At 39.9% G+C, this 18,805-nt stretch overlaps 1 protein-coding gene and 1 pseudogene across 2 annotated transcripts in view; one reads left to right on the top strand and one right to left on the bottom strand.

Annotated features, from left to right (window-relative positions):
- Positions 1 to 18,805, top strand: part of LOC309667561 (olfactory receptor 10W1-like) — a 73,644-nt gene that overhangs the window by 32,368 nt on the left and 22,471 nt on the right.
- LOC309636445 lies at positions 9,541 to 18,316 on the bottom strand (annotated as a pseudogene). Its single transcript, XR_014268526.1, has 3 exons — positions 17,196 to 18,316; positions 16,293 to 16,868; positions 9,541 to 10,882 (listed from the first exon to the last, which is right to left on the bottom strand). The product of XR_014268526.1 is annotated as an uncharacterized misc_RNA (transcript).

The raw sequence follows: 18,805 nt of genomic DNA, 5'->3' as shown, positions 1-18,805 counted from the left end.
TCTGTCTCATTTCAAAGTCCCCACTCTTTCTACCACATCACGTTGAAAGAGAATCAACAGGAGAGCACTGGACTAGGAACCACTTCACGTGGATTCTCATTTTGGTTCTGCCAAAATTAATCAACTGATGTTGACAAGAGACCCATCCTTCTGGGGGGTCAGTTTACTTATTTGCACAATAAGTGATGTTCTCATTGACCTACGTGGTGCCCTCCAGCTATAGATTTTATGACTTCACTCATGGAATTACGCAACACTGTATAATTTATGAATGACCGCGAAGTGTTTGGTAAGGCACTGGTAAATGCAAATCCAAACACCTTATCCTGACTTGAAAAGCCTGTCAGGATCAGGCCTCAAGCTACAACTTTGCAACTTTATTTCTTACTTCTTTTTATAAACCTCAGTCTTAGCAGTGCTGGTCTCTTTAGTCTCTTTACTGAACCAGAATATGCCATGCCTGGGCCTACCACCTGGCCTTTGCTCGTACCATCCACTTGGTTCAAAACCCTTCTCTGTGTCTTTCTACCTGTATAAACCCTACCCATTTTTAAAGCATAGCTCTAGTTCACTTATTCCATGAAATATTTACTTATTACTCTAGTTCACAGAAAGCTCTCTCTCCCCTGAATTCCTGCAGCATTTTCCCTCCCATGCTTGATATCTGATGGGAACCATTATATTTGTCTCCACCTGCCATTGGCAACTACAGACTCTTGCTTTTTGTTCACGTCTTATATCTCAAGTCAGTCGTGGACTTTTGGAGGAAAGAACCTGAGTGTTAGCCCTCATGACTTCCCCCATAATACTTAGGCTAGAACAGAATATAAAGCAAAGCCTAAGTAATGTTTCATTAATAAACTTGGAGCAGATAAAATTCATTTAGAGGCTCTGACGATTTTTCCAAGTCCTTCTCTTTAGATAAGGTTAATTCTCAGGTTCTAACCTCCACAAGTTCACAGCACAGTAGGGAAGATGGGCTTCCTATTCTGGAAACCTTGAACCAGGGTAATTCCGAACTCTGGAGGAATGACTGTAATAAGCAATTACAGCCACCACAACCCAAAGGTCAGGGCCACTAAGAATTATACCCTGGGTTCCACAGAGAACAACCTAAATCAACCACAGTATGAGCCAAGAGTGGGGGAATCTAATGAGTGATGGCGGAGGGAGAGGAAGAATATCAATCAGAGCCTCAGCACCAGCTAATGCGCCATGAGGATTGTGATGCTTTCCGATGACATTCTTGCCTTAGTTTTCCAGGAGGGCAGGACTGGCCAACTTGGAGGGGTTTCAACAGGGATGATACTGCCCAGAAGTGGGAAAACATTAGTACTTCGGGGTGAAAAAAAATCTAAGACATCTTAATGGTTTGTGCCTCTCCAAAGCTCAACACTATCTGACAAAATCTTATTTCATGGCCTTTGCTTTCACGGGAGGTGGAGAGAATTGAGGATAAAAGATCTATAAGCCTCCTTAAGGGGGTTCTCGGGCAATAATGAATAAAAGGATGAGAAACTGCTCTAGACTGACTGGACTTGGACTTCCCTTCTCAGAGTATTTTCATTCTCTTGCAAAAATTATACTATGGAATCTAGAGATAATGAGAGGGCATGAGTAGATATGAGTAGCACAAGAGGTGGATTGCCTTGGACACAAACCTTATATTACCTTCTTCTTTCTAATGACATAGTTCACCTCGGGAACTCTGCTACCTCTTTCCAAGCTCTCTCAGCTGGCTGAGACCCACATTAAACCTATATGTCAAACCTGCCCACACAAAGTTTCCCTCATCTTCTGGATTCAGATATAGCCGTATTGTGGAATACGGTTCCTGATTTCCTGTGTGGCCACCAAGGGGCCAGATGATGCAATCTGGAAGTTCGAAAGGGTCAAGTCCTCATGGATGAACCTTGGCTAATGGGAAGCAAGAGATGAAAAGGAATGGGACATATACGTATCCCTTTTTTCTCTCCCTGGACTGGTCCTCCTAGCTATGATTTTTCCTGCCAGAGGAGTCCGACATGCTGGGCGAATATATCTGATGAGTAATCTCTGTCTCTTCTGTGCTTGTTGGGAACAATCACCCTTGCAGTGATGCATTTCACTGCACTGTTTTGCATCTAGCCTAGCCTCTGTTCCCTCCATTGTCCTCCTCCTTGCATCCCTGGGATTTCATCTTCCAAATCAAATGTTAAGACATAAATTCTTGTTTCAGTCTCTAAAAACAAGAAGACCTATGCTAAGATAGTATTTATCATAGTCCCTTTGGGCTGCTATAACAAAATACCATAAATCGAGTGGCTTATAAACAACAGAAATTTATTGTTTACAGTACTGGAGGCTAGAAGTCCAAGATCAAGACACTAGCAATTCAGTGTCTGGTGAGAGTGTGCCTCCTGGCTCATAGACTGCCATTTTCTCACTGCATCCTCACATAGCAGAAGGGGCAAGGGAGCTCTTTCGGGCCTCATTTATAAGGACACTGATCCCATTCATGAGGGCTCTGTTCCTATGACCTAATCACCTTCCAAGACCGTACCTCCTAATACCATCACCTGGAGTCATGTTTCAACATATGGATTTTAAGGGGACACAAACATTTAGACCATAACAGTAGTATAGGAAGGAACTCGTAAATATGCCTCATGGACAAATTGTAGAAGCAAGGGTTCCGGTTCCACCCACATTTCTTTCCTAGCTGTGACTAGATAGATAGATAGACGGATAGAATAACTTGTCTTTTGTTTCTTCTCCATTACCTAGTTATTTTAAATATTAGTCATGAATATTTATACAGTTAGTCCATAGGTTAAGTCATTTCCTGTTGAGGAAGGGGTGAGTGTTCTTGTTTTGGGTGAGAAATGGCTGAACTATGTTATGAGGCACAGGCAATCATTAGAAGAGAGAGTCTATTAATTTTGGTTCTGTCTCTGGCTATGCATCCTCCCTTTCTCCTATTTCAGAGTCTATATTTCCAGCCTTCCCAGTGTATCGGTGAACCACCCAATATCATTTCAATATATTTCTTTTCAATATTAAAAATCCAGAGTTTATGTCTTTAATTTGGAACTAAGAGCCCTGAATGCTGAATTACTGGGTCCCCAGATTCCCTTCCAACACAGACATTCATTTAAGCGGTACAGAAAGCTGTAGCCTTCCACTACACTTCCCCTTCCACTAGAGATGGCATCTCTTTGGAGCCATAATCCCTAGTGCAGGAATTAAACTCAATTCTCAAGGTATTTACTGAGTGTTTCCCCTCTACTAGGCACTAGAGAGGAAACAGAGAAGGAACTCTCAAAATGTTTACCATCTCTATCACCTCACACCGGTCAGAATGGCCATAATTTAAAAATCTACAAACAATAAATGCTGGAAAGGGTGTGAAGAAAAGGGAACCCTCTTGCACTGTTGGTGGGAATGTAAATTGATACAGCCACTATGGAGAACAGTATGGAGGTTCCTTAAAAAACTAAAAGTAGAACTACCACACGACCCACCAATCCCACTACTGGGCATATACCCTGAGAAAACCGTAATTCAAAAAGAGTCATGTACCACAATGTTCATTGCAGCTCTATTTACAATAACCAGGACATGGAAGCAACCTAAGTGTCCATCGACAGATGAATGGATAAAGAAGATGTGGCACATATATACAATGGAGTATTACTCAGCCATAAAAAGAAATGAAACTGAGTTATTTGTAGTGAGATGGATGGACCTAGAGTCTGTCATACAGAGTGAAGTAAATCAGAAAGAGAAAAACAAATACCTTATGCTAACACATATATATGGAATCTAAAAACAAAGAAAAAAAGGTCATGAAGAACCTAGGAGCAAAAGGGGAATAAAGACGCAGACCTAATAGAGAATGGACTTGAGGACATGGGGAGAGGGAAGGGTAAGTTGGGACAAAGTGAGAGAGTGGTAGTGTATATATGGACATATATACACTACCAAATGTAAAATAGATAGCTAGTGGGAAGCAGTCGCATAGCACAGGGAGATCAGCTCGGTGCTTTGTGACCAGCTAGAAGGGTGGGATAGGGAGGGTGGGAGGGAGGGAGATGCAAGAGGGAAGAGATATGGGGATATATGTATATGTATAACTGATTCAATTTGTTATAAAGCAGAAACTAACACACCATTGTAAAGCAATTATACTCCAATAATAATGTTAAAAAAATAAAAATAAAAATAATAATATAAAAAAAAATACTACACTGTGATCAAGTACAGTTTATCTTAGAAACACAAGAATTGTTCAACATTTCAAAAGCAGTCAATGTAGTTCACCATATTAATAAACAAAAACTAAGACTGTGTGATCATTCTAGTGGATGCAGAAATTGATTTTGGACAAAATCCATTATTCATCACTGATTTTAGGAAAAAAAAAAAAAAAAACTCTCAACAAACTAGGAATCAAAGGGAACTCCCTTAACCTGGTAAAAGTCATCTGTGAAAAATCTACATAATGAAAGGTGAGAGACTGAAAAGTTTCCCCTAAGGACAAGAACAGGACAGGGATTTTCATTCTCATCGCTTCTCTTCAACTTTTTATTGGAAGTGAAATAAGTCAGCCAGAGAAAGACAAATACTATATGATGTCACTTATATGTAGAATCTGAAAAACTCAAACTCATAGAAATAGAAATTTGTGGTTGCCAGAGGCAAGGGTTGGAGGGTGGGGGAACTGGGTGGAGGTTGTCAAAAGGCACAAACCTCCAGTTGTAAAATAAATAAGTTCTAGGGATGTAATGTACATGATTACCATTGTTAACAATGCTGTCTTGTATATTTGAAAGTTGCTAAAAGAGTAAATCTTAAAAGTTCTCATCACAAGGAAAAATTTCTCATAGTTCTCACCTATGTGAGGTGATATTAACTAATTGTAGTAATCATTTCACAATATACACATATATCAAATCACTATTTTGCACACTTTAAACATGTCATATGTCAATTATATCTCAATAAAACTGGAAACATTAAATAAATAAAAATAACAAAGATATATAAAATAAAATAATATGCCACAGGCTCAGAAAGCAGTGCCCAAGGAGAACTGATGGTAGCAAATTTGGAATAAAAAAACAAAGAAACATTGTATTAAAGTTTCTAGCCAGTGCAGTGAGGCAAGAAAATGAAATAAAGTCACTCAAATTAGAAAGGAAAAAATAAAACTATTTTTATTTGTATGATTTTCTAAGTAGAAAATTGAATGGAATCTACAAAAAAGCTACTAGAACTAATAAGTAAGAGTAGCAAGGTTGCCAGCTCAATATAAAAAAAATAATTGTATTTCTATACATAAGCAAGGAGCAGTTGGAAACTGAAATTTAAAAATCAATACCATTACAACTGCATCAAAAATAATGGAGTATTTAAGAATAAATCTGACAAAAGATTTGAAAAATCTATACCCTGGAAAGTACAAAACACAGAAATTAAAGAAGACCAAAATAAAAGGAGAGATACGTCAATCTCACGGATCAGAAGAATCAGTATTGGTATTATGTAAATTGTTCCCAAATTGACCAATCAGATTCCATGCAATCCCAGTCAAAATTACAATAGACATTTTTGTATAAATTGACAAATTGGTTTTAAAAGTCATATGGAAATTCAGAGGGCCTAAAGTAGTTAAAATGATTATGAAAATGGATGAAGCTGAAGGACTAGCCCTACCTGATTTCTGACTTATTAGTATTCAAGACAGTGTGGTATTGGACTAAAAATAGACAAATACATCATTGGAACAGAAGAGACAGGCCCACCCATATACGGACAATAGATTTTCAACAGAGGTGAGAGACAACTCAGTGGAGAAAAGATAGTCTTTTCCACAAATGGTGCTGGAACACCTGGATGCCCATATGCAAAAGTGTTTACTTTGACCCATCCCTTTTTCATATACAAAACTCAACTCAAAATGGATCCTACACATAAATGTAAAACCTAAAACTATAAACTTCTAAAAGGCAGGAGAAAATCTTTGTGACCATGGAGACAGACAAAGATTTCTTAAATATGATACCAAAAGCACAATCATAAATGGCAAAATTGATAAATGGGATTTCATCAAAATTAAAAGTGTTTCCTCTCTGAAGGACACTGTTAAGAATAACAAAACTAACATGTAGAAAATGGGGGGAAATATTTGCAAATCATATACCTGATAAAGGACTTGTATCCAGAAATATAAAGAGCTCTCAAATGTTAATCATAAGAAAATGAAAAGTGCAGTTAAATATGGGCAAAAGATTTGAAAAGATATTTCACCAAAGAAGATTTACTAATGGCTATTGACTACATTAAAAAAATTAAACATCAACATCATTTCTCATCAGAGAGAGAAATGCAAACTAAAACCACAATGAGGTAGCACTACATACTCATTAGAAGGTTAACATTATAAAGAATGGCCATATCAAGTGTTGGCAAGGATGTGGAGGATGTAGAAATGTTAAGTGATACAACCACTTTGGAAAACAGTTTGGATATTTCATAAAAAGTTAATCATACGTACCTTATGATCCAACCATTCTACACTTAGTTACCTAAGAGAATTGAAAGTATGTATCCATACAAAGACTTTCCATGAATGTTCATAGCAACTTTATTTAAAAGAGCCCCAAACTAGAAACAACCAAAATGCATATCAATAAGTGAATGAATAATCAAACTATAGTATATCCATACAATGGAAGAGTACTCAGCAATAATAAGGAATAAGCTATTGCTATCCACCACAACATTAGTGAACTTCAAAATAATCATGCTAAGTGAAAGAAGTCACACATAATCCCATTTATAAAAAATTTACATAAAATTCTAAGACATTCTAACTAATGTAAGTGAAAAAAACAGATAAGTGGTTGCCTGGGTTGATGAAGGTGTGGGTGGTGGGAAGGGGCACATAGGAGAAAGTACGATGGGGTAAAAGAAACTTTGGAGAGTGATCATATGCTCATTATCTTCATTGTGGTGGTGGTTTCCTGGGTGTATTCACATGTCAAAACTTATCAAATTGTACATTTTAACTCTGTGCAGTTTATTGCATGTCAAAACACCTCAATGAAGCTGTTTTTTAAAAGTTTTAGTAAATCAGGAGGAATTTCAGGCACATCCCTTGAGTAATATCTTATGAGACAGACAGATGAATAGTTAGATACAGACAATAGATAGATAGATAAATGATAGATAGATAGATAGATAATTGATAGATGATGATGGTGATGATAGATGATAGATAGATAAGTAGATGATAAATAGAACAAAATAAAATTATATTTTAAAATGCTATTAAATGGTAGGAAATAACAATGATCAGTGTTTGGAAAGGAACCTTGAATTCTTAGGCAATCACTGAAGATTGAAAAAGAAAACATGAAGACAAGTTTAGTGACTGCTTGGAGACCCCATACTGATGAACAACTTATCAGAGGAAGCTTTGACTCCAGAGGTGCTCAGAAGGGCTTCAGAGAGCAATAGTTGATTTGAGCCAATCCTGCTCTTTCTGAGGGAGCTGCAAATTCCCCTAGATCTTCCTCATTGCCCTACAAGAGGGCAAAGGTGAGTTCCATGAACTTCACATCTATGTCAGGCCATAAGACGCATCCATGCCAGTCCAGACCTACCAAACATTGAGACCAAGAATGCAGCTGAAATTCAGACACCTCTGAAGCAAATTGCAACTTGAGTACTGGGGCATGGGAGAAAGAGAGGGAAAAATACAGAAGAGTGGACATCATTTAAGAGTACATACTTAGGAGACTTGAGATCAGATCCTCCCTGCTCTGCCACTTTCCTGATAGATAACTTGGGCAAGTTACTTAAACTCTTTGGGTCTTACTTCTTCCTTTTGCTAAATGAGGTCAATAATAATTACTTTCCATTAAAATTGTCCAGAGGACTAAAATAAATGATTCATGTGAAGCTTTTAGCATAGTGTCTAGCATTAGTTTAAGTGTGCATTTAAGTGTACACTAGTTTGAGTTACATTTAAAAAATATTGGTGAACTCTTTACTTCTAGAGGTATCTGGATCCAAGTCTAATCTTGGCCCAAGAGGGACTGTTCCAGACGGTTCCAGAATGAAGTTGTCCACTGATCAGCTGTGGGTCCCTCTACCCATTGGTGCACATGGGCTGTGGAACCTGGGACAATCACCATAATAACACTATTTATGAATTAATGTTTATGTCTATAGAACTTCACCCAGCACCTTCCCATCCTCCACGTGCACCAAGTTGTTGTGAGAACAAATGAAGTACACAGAAAATCTGGCCCAGAGTAAATGCTCAATAGTTGAGAAAGCAGGCTGATAGGCCCTAACTAATCTGAAGCCATAATAAGTTAAGAAGTGACAGACTGGACACTTTAGTGCCAAATTCTGAGCTCTTTCTACAATACAAATGTCTCTTACCACCTACTACAGAAGTTGATGTGTCAGGGAACATTGCATGGCAGCTAATATTTGAAAAATAGCCTCCAAGATGTACACCGTGGAGTTCCTTCACCCCACTCTGCAGTTTTTAAGTGGTTTGTGCAAAAACACGAACAAAGGCTGATGTGTGAATCTTGGCTGCCAGTGCAATTTTTCCCAATACCTTTTCCTAAACATGTCTATACAACTCTTTTCTAAAATTTTTGTTATATGTCCTTAAAATGAAAGTTCCTAGAGTTCAGAGCTGCTATCTATTTAATCTATGCACTTCATTTTCTCATACACAGCTACATGCACACACACACACATTGACACATGCTGCCACATTACACAGTGCTAGCACATCAGGGTTATAAAATAAATGTTGACTTCCTTCTATCTCTACAGATTGGACTTTTATCTTTTCTTTACTAGGTAAAAGGAAAAAGAACAGTGCAATAACAATAAATTCCAGATTGAGTGATTATATAGGGTGGGCAGAAGATCAAAGCTGGAGACTGTGTGCATGGCAATGAAAAGCTCAGGCTTGGCTGGGGTGGGAGCCCCACTGTAGCATTTGCTTGAGGACCTTGGCACAATTAACTCGAAGTCTCAGATGCCTCATCTACCTATAAATCAGGAATAATAACAAAACGCCTCACAGTGTTGTGGTGAGAATTAAATCAGGTAATTCCTGGAGCAAACATTACAATTCCTGGAAGGTGATAACTGCCTAATAAATCTTAGTTGCTATCTATCATCGTCATCATTATCATCACTAATTAAGTTATTATTATTCAGAACCCACAGAAACAATAAGAAGAGAAAAAATGAAAACATAAACGATGGGATTCAGAAAATCTCTTTGGATCAAAACAGTAGGTGCATTGGTAGATAGCTTTTTGATTTGTTTCACTCATCAACTGTGCCAGGCAATGCCTTACATTCCACAGACGATAGTGAATAAGACCCACATGGTCCCTGCCCATTCATGCACCGAATCCTCAAAAATATAGTCCTATGAATTAGGTGAACTCACTTGGCAGATAAGAAAACTGAGGACTGAAGACGCTGGAACTTAAAGGTCGACACTGGAACCTAAGATTCATTCATTCATTCAACAAATATTTCTTGAGAGTCTTCTGCGTGTTAGGTGTTTTGCTAAGCACTGGGTGTACAGAAATGAATCTCACAGATAAAAGTGCTTCTTTTCATGTAGTTTACTTTCTAGTTGTGAGGACTAGATAATATCAGATATGTAAAACATAGTATATCAGATCATGACAAGTATTACATGATATAGTAAATCAGAAAGTGGAGGTGGGAAGTTTAGGTGCAATATTAATAAGGTTTTCTGGGAAAGTCTTCCCAAGTAGGTGATATTTGAGGAAAGACAGAAAGGATGGAGAAACTAAGGAATGACTATTTGATGAGGGTCCATCTAGGGCCTTCCAGAAGCCTTTGATCGGCTCAGGGATTTCACAACAGACTCCTTGACCTCCTTATTCCTCAGGCTGTAGATGAGGGGGTTCAACATTGGGGTCACCACTGTGTAGAGCACGGACACCACTTGGTCTGCCTCCAAGGACTGGCCCGAATTATCTCGGAGGTACATAAAGATGAGGGTCCTAAAAAAGAGAGTAACAGCAGTGAGGTGGGAGGCGCAGGTAGAGAAGGTCTTGGCCTGGCCCCAGGCAGAGCAGACCTGCATGATGGCCACGATGACGAACAGGTAGGAAACCAAGATGACCGATATACAATCAGGCATGACAATAATGGCGAACACAATAATCACCACCTCCTCGGTGTAGCTTTCCCCACCAGCGAGTTTTAACAGAGGGGGTAGGTCACAGAAAAGAAAGTCGATCTCGTTGTTTCCACAAAAGAAGAGAGTGAAGGCGGTGACCGTTCGAATAAAGGCGCTGGAAAAACCAGCAACATAAGCCCCAGCTACCAAACCCAAGCGGGCCTTCTCGGTCATGATGGTGACCTAAAGCAGCGGTCGGCACACGGCCACGTAGCGGTCATAGGCCATGATCGCCAAGAGGCAGCAGTCAATGGGAGCAAGGAAGGTGAAGAGGAAGAAGTGGGTGGCACAGCGCGCTTTGGAGATGACTCTGCCGTGTTCCAGCAGCGCTGCCAGCATCTGGGGGACGATGGCGGAGGTCTAGCAGACGTCCCCGAAGGAAAGGTGGCTGAGGAAGAAGTACATGGGGGTGTGGAGCCGGCGATCTTTGCGGGTCAGGAAGATCATTCCCGAGTTCCCCAGCAGAGTGAGTATATAGAAACCCAAAAAGACCAGAAAGAGAGGAGACACCCCCCCGCCCCGGTATGTTCAGCGAACACAGTAAGGAAGAACTCTGTCACTACGGTGTAATTCCTCCCAGCCATCCATTCAGCGTTTGACCTGTGAAAGCTAAGACAAAAGCGCCCGATACCCGGATCCCTGAAGACAAGTTCAAGTCATTTTATATTTTTAACCAATAATTTCATTATGACAATTTAATAAGGATACTTTACTTGTTTTACCACGGAAACCGAACACAATTTCTCCCACAATTTAGTCCGGGTACCCTTAGGCAAAACTGTAGCTAGTCTCTCTCAATATCTTGTTTTTCTCTTCTCTCCCCTTGTTCTTATTTTGTGGTATTGATCCTCCTCAGGAACTTAAAGTTCTTAGGTTTTCTGTTCTTTTGTTTTCTCTTTATTTATTTATTTATTTTTTTTAGAAACCAACACAACATTGTAAAGCAGCTATACTCCAATAAAAATTTTAAAACAAAATAGGAAACAAAAGATCGAGTCATTTTAAAATAAAAGACTTTAAACTGAGTGTCTGATAGGTAGGCATTCGACTTCAGCACACTTTGCAGCCTAATGTGGAAATGGACAAATATAGAGCTCAATACAAGATAAAAAGTGATGAACGCTTCCATTGTACTAAGAACAGAGAGCAAGTGATTCTCTAACTTATAAGTCAGCTCTTGTATTTGCAACTCTGTCCCCAATTAGCTGTTTGATCTTCCACAAGGCACTTAACCTCTCTGAACCTCAATTTCCTCTTCTGCCAAAAGGGGATCATAATATCTGCCCTGCTTATAAGATAAGGTGAATGCATAGATTAAAACAGATGCAAAAGTGCATTGGAAAGCTAAAAGCACTCTAGTATATATGGTGGCTATTTAAAATTTTAAATGAACATTTTTAAGGAAGGGTAATTTATATTCTATGAACAAAAAAAGCACAAACCAAAAAAAAAAAATCCATTAGCAATCAGTAATGGGCTCTGCTTATCGGAATATTTCTATTTTCAGTCTAACAACAGGCATATTTAACAAATAGCTGTTATCCTAATTAGAGTTAGCTGGCTTATTAAGGATTTTCTGTTTGTTTTTTGTAAGTACTCGCATTAACCTTGGAATCAAAAGAGCAAACATAAGCTCCTTTTAGCACCTCACAAAGCTCCATAAGCATTGTTTGGCTGTTCTCATAGTCCTTAATAAAAGCAGCAGTTTGATAATAAACAGCATCCAAATTTGAAAGCAGAAGTATTTCCGCAGTCTGGTGTTGTCTAAGCACTGTTGGAGGAATCTGGGTTGATGGAGTTGAAGGTTCTTAATAGAGTTCTAGAAAAGAGCTGTAAAGGAGGGCTTTGGTCGTATCTGATTACCTGATATACCAGCAGCCAGACCAATACTAAGCTAACCCATTAGAAATAATAACAAAGAGGAGAAATTAGATTTGGAAGCATTAGCAGGACACGAACCATCCTCACCTGAATTCCACTTCACCAGTGTCTTCTTCCCTTGTTTAGTGTTTCCTCTGCCAGTGACCTGCCGATCCAGAGGAGACCTAGGTCGTAGCTCACTCACACTAGATATGTGACCCTGGGCAAGTCACTTTTCTTCTCTGAACTTCAATTACGTTGTCTTTGTTCCCTTTAAATAAACAACAATGCAGCGTGAGTCCATAATCATAGTAACTTGGTTGATAAAGGGTTGGTTCCAGAACCACTATGTCTTATTCTCACTTCATGGCGTTCCTCTCACCCTTGACAAAACAATACATCCCTGACGTTAGAATTGCCCAGGACTTTTTGCAGACTCAGCCCAGGATAGTAGGGCTTGTGGACCAGCCTCTCTCCCTGAGCTTCTGATGCTGCACTAGACCTTCCTGGTGGTGCTTTTTGTATTTGCTGTCCCAGCATCATGCCATAACTGGTTCCTGAGTAAGTCTCCAGGGAAAGGCAATTTATCTTCCTAACAAGGTGTCTAATATCTTTGAAGATTTCTCTTTAATTTCAAACTCTCAAAGCCCCATCCTACATCCTGCCACCAGGGTCTGATGAGGCTGGTTCCTACTGTTGCCTCATTCCTATTTTGTACCAAAAGGAATATATTCCTTGGGAGATTTCCTAAGTTCTTTCTATAGAGTAAAAAGTATATCGAGTCTCACATGCAACGTTGGGGCTTCATGGCCACAGTACCCAGAGGCTTTTCAGTTAGCCCTTCCTTCTTAAATAAAAGTCTTTAACTGTCTGCTTAGAATTTAATCAGAAAGAGGCATTAAATTGTCTCCTTAGACCTGACAACCCATTCTCTTAGTAGTCCCTGTCAACTCGTTGTGTTCTCCCTGCCTTCTGGCAGATTCCAAGAGAGCAAATAACTCTGCAGTGTACTACTCTTATTCAAACAGACCCTGTATTGTCTTTTTCAATCAGGAGGAAACTTTTTAACTAATCCCAAGCTTTCTTACTACTAGCTTAATTTTTCCCACCACATTTTTCCTGTGACACAATTGACACAGGAACTATTTATTAATGATCCCCCTTTTAGAGGATCTATACATTTTCAGCTGGGGTTTTAATAACCAGACCAACCATCATTAAAGGGATCAAACATTTCTTATGAAAATTATAATATGTATGTTAAAGCATCCTGTCTTCTAGAATAAATATCATGTCTTCGAAGGTCTAAATGTTTTATTTTAATATAAGTGATCTTAAACTTAATATTCTTTGGCTGCCTTCACACTGAATTTCCATGTTTCGCTTATCTGCTTCTTCTGATTTAAAATCCTGTTACTGGAATTCCAGGTGTGACACATCATTTCTGGCTGGCTGAGCTTGGAATCATCCTGTTTGTAGGATACTGTCACCCCCTTTATACCCTCCCATGATGGTTTATATCATTCACACTCCTGGGATCTTGTTTTTTTGGTCATCCAAGGGACAGGTAGAAAAGGAGTTTGAGTTCTAAGAATAGGGATCACAGGAAAAATAGAAAATGATGAGTAGGTGGGGCCTGTTCCCTCCCAGTACCTTGGATTTGATGGAGGTACCTACAGTCAGAGAAGTGAAGAGCAAGACCCAGCGGACTCCTGGGAAGCTTTGGATGCAGGCTGAGCTGTTGCAGAGCCCAGGGACCCAGTGCAGACTAGGATTCCCTCCTGCCCACTCCTGCATGGAACACAGCAATTCTCTGCCTCCCCAGGGTCAAAAGCTTTAAGAACCTAAAGAGTTGACATCTATGATACAGATTCTGCAAATACCATTATGGGCAGAGGAAATGGTATAAATCACTAAGTGGATTCTCAGGCAAAGGATGTGACAAATGGAACAGGTGGGGAAGAAGAAAGAAAAGGGCATATTTCCAGTGGTGACAGCAATTGACAGACATATTATTGTGAGCACGTAGAGGTTCACGTGAGGCATCCCTGGAAACTACTACAGGAGTTTGAAGAATCCTTTGAGCAGGGTCAGCTTTATTAACTGGACTATCAAACTACTACCTTAATTTAATCATTAAAAATAAACATAACCTGCATTTCTCTAACAATTAGTGATATTGTGCATCTTTTCATGTGCCCGTTAGCCATCTGTATATCTTCTTTGAAAAAATGCCTATTCAGATTTTTTGCCCATTTTTTGATTGGGTTGTTTTTTTGACATGGAGTTATATGAGCTGTTTGTATATTTTGGATATTAACCCCTTATCCATAATATCATTTGCAACTATTTTCTCCCATTTTATAGGTTGTCTTTTCATTTTTGTCAATGGTTTCCTTTGCTGTGCAAAAGTTTTTAAGTTTAATTAGGTCCCATTTGTTTATATTTGCTTTTATTTCTTTTGCCTTAGGAGACTGATCCAAGAAAATACTTCTGTGCTTTATGTCAAAGAGTGTTCTGCCTATGATCTCTTCTTGGAGTTTTATGGTTTCTGTTCTTACACTTAGGTCTTTAAATCATTTTGAGTTTATTTCAACAATGAGCTATCACCTCACATCTGTCAGAATGGCTGTCATTAAAAAGTCTACAAATAACAAATGTTGGAGAGGATGTGGAGAAAAGGGAACCCTTGTACACAGTTGGTGCGGCCATTATGGAAAACAATATGGAGGTTCCTCAAAAAACTAAAAATAGAGCCAACATATGATCCAGCAATTCCACTCCTGGGCATATATATCCAGAAAAAATGGAAGCTCTCAGAAAGAAGCATGCACCCCAGTGTTCATAGCAGCACTGTTTATAATAGCCAAGACATGGAAGCACCCCAAGTGCCCGTAAACAGATAGTTGGATTAAGAAGATATTCATATATATATATAGGCACATAATTATATATAATGGAATATTACTTAGCCATAAAAAAGAAATACTGCCATTTGCAGCAACATGGATGGACCTATTATGCTTAGTGAAATAAGTCAGACAGAGAAAGACAAATACAGTGTGATATCACTTATATGTGGAATCTACAAAAATAATACAAATGAATGTATATGCAAAAGAGAAGCAGACTCACAGACATAGAAAACAAACCTATGTTTACCAAAGGGGGAGGGACAAATTAGGAGTATGGGATTAACATATTCAAACTACTATGTATATAGCTCAGGGAGATCAGCTCGGTGCTTTGTGACCACCTAGAGGGGTGGGATAGGGAGGGTGGGAGGGAGACACAAGAGGGAGGAGATATGGGGATATATGTATGTGTATAGCTGATTCACTCTGTTATAAAGCAGAAACTAACACACCATTGTAAAGCAATTATACTCCAATAAAGATGCTAAAAAAAAAACAAGAAAACAAAAAATCTACTATGTATAAAACAATAAGCAACAAGGATTTACTATATAGTACAGGGAATTATAGCCATTAATCTTGTAATAAACTATACTGGAGTATAATCTGCAAAAATACTGAATCACTATGCTGTACACCTGACACTAACACAATGTTGCAAATCAACTATGGTTCAATTTTAAAACATTTTAAAAAATAAACATAACCTAAATACTGAATCCTAATTGATGACATCATTCTACATTATATCGTGTAGAAGAGTACTAATACTGATGTCTGCAACTTACTTTGAAATGCATCAAAAAATAAGGTGGATTTGTGGATGAACTGATGGATGTATAAATGAATAGATTGATTATAAATATGTGATAAAACAAAAAAAATCTAAGTATTGGGTATAGGGAGTTCACTATGCATTATTTTCAACATTTCTGTATGATGGAAATCTTTCGTAGAAAATTTGCAAAAAAAAATGTAGTCTTGTAGTAAGGCGTGCCACATCAGAATTACATAGGATTAACTTCAGATTCTTTTGTCACTTGTCCTGGGAGTTAGAAATCTCACTCCAATCTCTTCTCAGGCTGCCTCTTTCTTCCCTTGTTTTCTGTCCTTGGAACTAAAAGTTCTGGTCCTTTTTTAATGCCTTATGCCATGACGTATTCATTTAAACATTGAGCGTGCTATAAATAATGAGTTCCCAGAATGCTGGCACCGCAGAGGAGATGAGTCTCGGGAATTTCTAAGGTTGAGCAAGGTTGGATGGCTAAGACAACCTGGCTCTGCTGAGAATGTTCCTCAGAGCCTCCGTCACTTCCTTGTTCCTCAGGCTGTAGATGAGAGGGTTCAACATGGGGGATCACTGTTATGTAAAACACAGAGACCACCCGGTCCTCCTCCGAGGACTGGCCAGAGTTATCTCTCAGATACATGAAGATGAGGGTCCCAAAGAAGAGTGACACTGCAGTGAGGTGGGAGGTACACGTCCAGAAAGTCTTGGCCCGGCCGCCTGCAGAGGGAATCCTCATAACGGCCAAGACGATGATCAGGTAGGACACCGAAATCACCACGATGCAGGCAGGGATGACAAAAATGGCAAACACAATAATTACCACTTCCTGAGTGTAGATATCCCCACAGGTTACCTTTAAGAGAGGAGGGAGGTCACATAAAATGAAGTCAATCTCATTGGTTCCACAAAAGGAGAGCGTGAAAGCTGAGACCTTCCACACCAAGGCGCTGAAGACACCAGCAACATAAGCACCCCCCCAACACACACACACACACACACACACACAAAACCCAACCGGGCCTTCCTCCTCATGATAGTGACATAAAACAGGGGTTGGGGGCTTCCCTGGTGGCGCAGTGGTTGAGAGTCTGCCTGCTAATGCAGGGAACACGGGTTCGAGCCCTGGTCTGGGAAGATCCCACATGCCGCGGAGCGGCTGGGCCCGTGAGCCACAATTACTGAGCCTGCGTGTCTGGAGCCTGTGCTCCGCAACAAGAGAGGCCGCGATAGTGAGAGGCCCGCGCACAGCGATGAAGAGTGGCCCCCACTTGCCACAACTAGTGAAAGCCCTCGCACAGAAACGAAGACCCAACGTAGCCATAAATTAAAAATAAATAAATAAATAAAAAATTTTAAAAAAAAAACAAAAAAAAACGGGGGTCGGCACACGGCCATGTAGAGGTCATTGGCCATGAGGGCCAGGAGGTAGCAGTCAATGGAGCCAAAGAAGGTGAAGAGAAAGAACTGGGCAGCACAGAGTGTGTAGGATAAAGCAGCCCTGGGCTCCAGCAACACAGCCATCATCAGAGGCACAGTGGCGAACGAATAGCAGATGTCCAGGAGCAAGAGGTGACTCAGAAGGAAGTACATGGGGGTGTGGAGTCGGAGATCCACACGGATCAGGATAATCATGCCCAAGTTCCCCAACAGGGTGATGAGATAGATAAATAGAAACAGGAGGAAGAGAGGTAGTGCCCATTCAGGACAGTCAATGAATGCCATGAGGAGGAATTTGGTCACCAAGGTGAGGTTCTTCTCTGCCATGAAGCCAGAGGTACCTGAGAAGGCTAGGATGAGAAGCAAGTTAGGGAACTAGAAATAAGATTTAACTGTATTTCTAGGTTACATGTATTGAACAAGTGCTATGGACAAAATATGCCAGGGGCTATGTGGGGCTTCAGAGATGACTGGTCTTAACTCCTACTTCTAAGGGAGTTCTGTGACATGTCAAGAAAACTGATGCGGGTAAACATTTTCAGAATAAGAGTGCTTTTTCTCCCACTTTTTATGGCTAGCTAGCTGTGTGAGCCCCTGCAGTCAGATAACCACACAACCGAACTTTCCCTATCGCTCCAGTAGGGGCTGATACATGGGGTCCTGTCTACCATGGAAATATCCATCTCAGGACTCTGTCCCTTTTTCTCCATGACCATACCTCCTCCCTTATTTCAAACCCTCTTCATCTCTTGCCTGGATCGAAACAAGAGCCATATAACTAACAGCTCCCACAGCCCTCAGACTTGCTTCTTGCCAACTCTTCTTCTTTTTTTTTAACATTTTATTTTTGTTGTTGTTGTTTATTTGTGCTTTTTATTGTGGGTTTTTAAAATTTTATTTATTTTTTTATACAGCAGGTTCTTATTACTTACCTATTTTATACATATTAGGGTATATACGTCAATCCCAATCTCCCAATTCATCCCACCACCACCCCCGCCCCCCACCCCTGCTTTGCCCCTTGGTGCCCATACGTTTGTTCTCCTCACTGTGACCAGAGAGATATTTCTAAGACTTTCTCATCCCCCTGTTAAAAATCCAGTCATGGTGCCCCATCAAGGACAGGATATTCTTTAGACTCCTTGGCGTGTCGGGGAAAGCCCTCCGGGGGGTCTCCCCCACTTACTTCCTCGTGTCCCTTTCTTATGCCTCATTGCTTGCACCTTCAACCACACTTCTCTCCAGCCACGTGAATTGTTTACAGCTTCTCTAGTGCCCCACATTCATTCACATCCCTGTGCTTTCCGCAGGCCACCCCTTCTGCTGAAACACCTTGTCTTTCCCATCCTCAGGGTCCTGCCCAACTCCTATACCACCTTCAGACCTCAGCTCAGATCCTACATCCCACAAGAAGTCTCCCTTGAGTCTGTCTTCCCTGGTCAGGGTATGTGCCTCTGGAGCTCAGCACATTGTAAAGCCTCAATATGTTTTTGGGGAATAAATAAAGTTATCAAATGAGATATAAAGCATATTGCAAAGAGAAAGGCATTGTGCAAATCA

The sequence above is a fragment of the Balaenoptera physalus genome (assembly GCF_965194825.1).
Source record: "Balaenoptera physalus genome assembly, chromosome: 10".
Classification (NCBI taxonomy): Eukaryota; Metazoa; Chordata; class Mammalia; order Artiodactyla; family Balaenopteridae; genus Balaenoptera; species Balaenoptera physalus.
The sequence above is the reverse complement of the archived record's forward strand: the minus strand, read 5'-3'. Positions and strand labels throughout refer to the sequence as shown.